The sequence below is a fragment of the Drosophila subpulchrella genome, unplaced genomic scaffold (assembly GCF_014743375.2).
Source record: "Drosophila subpulchrella strain 33 F10 #4 breed RU33 unplaced genomic scaffold, RU_Dsub_v1.1 Primary Assembly Seq211, whole genome shotgun sequence".
Lineage (NCBI taxonomy): Eukaryota > Metazoa > Arthropoda > Insecta > Diptera > Drosophilidae > Drosophila > Drosophila subpulchrella.
Window position 1 is genome coordinate 1 of NW_023665537.1, and position 2,500 is coordinate 2,500.

The window sequence follows — 2,500 nt, forward strand, 5'->3', positions numbered from 1 at the left end:
ATATTCCAAGCCCGTTCCCTTGGCTGTGGTTTCGCTAGATAGTAGATAGGGACAGTAGGAATCTCGTTAATCCATTCATGCGCGTCACTAATTAGATGACGAGGCATTTGGCTACCTTAAGAGAGTCATAGTTACTCCCGCCGTTGACCCGCGCTTACTTGAATTTCTTCACTTTGACATTCAGAGCACTGGGCAGAAATCACATTGTTCAACACCCGCTAGGGCCATCACAATGCTTTGTTTTAATTAGACAGTCGGATTCCCCAAGTCCGTGCCAGTTCTGAATTGATTGTTAATTGATAATCGTTATAATTAATAAGAACTAATTGGTTTAACCCAATTAGTATTCTTAAAAATTTTAGCAAGAAAGTTCCACAATTGGCTACGTAACTAAACTATCCGGGGAACAAGTGACCAACATAAATGCCAGACACTCTATTTACCCAGAACGAGCACATAAACCATGTTATTGTTTCCCAATCAAGCCCGACTATCTCAATCTTCAGAGCCAATCCTTATCCCGAAGTTACGGATCTAATTTGCCGACTTCCCTTACCTACATTATTCTATCGACTAGAGACTCTTCACCTTGGAGACCAGCTGCGGATATTGGTACGGCCTGTTGAGAAGTTTGCGTGTCCCCACCATAAATTTTCAAGGTCCGAGGAGAAAATATCGACACAACAGTATATGTCATGCTCTTCTAGCCCATCTACCATATCTCTCTGCGAAAGACTTCCATGGTAGTACGGCTATAAAACAGAAAAGAAAACTCTTCCGATATCTCTCGACGGCTTCTTTATGGTCGTTCCTGTTGCCAGGATGAGCACGAGGCCCATATTTAATAACAAACGGATACTCAACAGGTTACGGAATTGGAACCGTATTCCCTTTCGTTCAAAATTATTCAAGTATATTAATTAGCTTGATTTATATAATATAATTATATTTGTATGGCATTTGTGTTTTACTTGAAAATTTTCGGCTTTCGCCTTGAACTTAGGACCGACTAACTCGTGATCAACCACTGTTCACACGAAACCCTTCTCCACTTCAGTCCTCCAAGGTCTCATTCGATTATTTGCTACTACCACCAAGATCTGTACCAATGGCAGCTCCATGCAGGCTTACGCCAAACACTTCTACGCATACCATTGTACCTTCCTACTCACTAAAGTTTCAAAATTTATATCACAAGTAATATAAATCATCTACTTTAGCGGTAATGTATAGGTATACAACTTAAGCGCCATCCATTTTAAGGGCTAGTTGCTTCGGCAGGTGAGTTGTTACACACTCCTTAGCGGATTTCGACTTCCATGATCACCGTCCTGCTGTTTTAAGCAACCAACGCCTTTCATGGTATCTGCATGAGTTGTTAATTTGGGCACCGTAACATTACGTTTGGTTCATCCCACAGCGCCAGTTCTGCTTACCAAAAGTGGCCCACTGGGCACATTATATCATAACCTTGAACTTCATATCAAGAAAGTTAAGGTTCTTACCCATTTAAAGTTTGAGAATAGGTTAAGATCGTTTCGACCCTAAGGCCTCTAATCATTCGCTTTACCAGATAAGATTATTTTATATAACATTAAAATGCACCAGCTATCCTGAGGGAAACTTCGGAAGGAACCAGCTACTAGATGGTTCGATTGGTCTTTCGCCCCTATACTCAATTCTGACAATCGATTTGCACGTCAGAACTGTTTCGGTCTTCCATCAGGGTTTCCCCTGACTTCAACCTGATCAAGTATAGTTCACCATCTTTCGGGTCACAGCATATATGCTCAAGGTACGTTCCAGTTAGAGGCATAAATAATATAAATATCATTATACATAACTATATAGAACGCCCCGGGATTGTGTTAATTAGCTATAAATAGTTAAAAAACTAATCCCATTATTAGTCAAGTTAATTACGCTATTAGGTTTATATCCCAATAACTTGCACATATGTTAGACTCCTTGGTCCGTGTTTCAAGACGGGTCCCGAAGGTATCCTGAATCTTTCGCATTGTTAATCATACAAGTGCATATAATAAACACAAAAATCAATGATAATTATGCCATTATATAATTCCGAAAAATTAACGCACTGTATTCATATAAATCTATCAGCACTTTATCAAATTAATAACATTTATTCTGTGTTAAAATGCAAGCAAATTAATTTGAATAAACTATAAGTTATATTTTATGATAAATTTTGTATGCTAATAGATTACAATGTCCTTATATGGAAAAAATGCACACTATTATCATAATATTGTTTAAATATTACAATTTTAATGATGAATTTTCCATAACGGATATTCAGGTTCATCGGGCTTAACCTCTAAGCAGTTTCACGTACTGTTTAACTCTCTATTCAGAGTTCTTTTCAACTTTCCCTCACGGTACTTGTTTACTATCGGTCTCATGGTTATATTTAGTTTTAGATGGAGTTTACCACCCACTTAGTGCTGCACTATCAAGCAACACGACTCTTTGGAAACAT

At 38.2% G+C, this 2,500-nt stretch overlaps 1 pseudogene; it reads right to left on the bottom strand.

The window, feature by feature from the left end:
- LOC119559351 overlaps positions 1-2,500 on the bottom strand; it is a pseudogene marked incomplete at its 3' end in the record, with an annotated part of 2,766 nt that continues 266 nt past the window's right edge.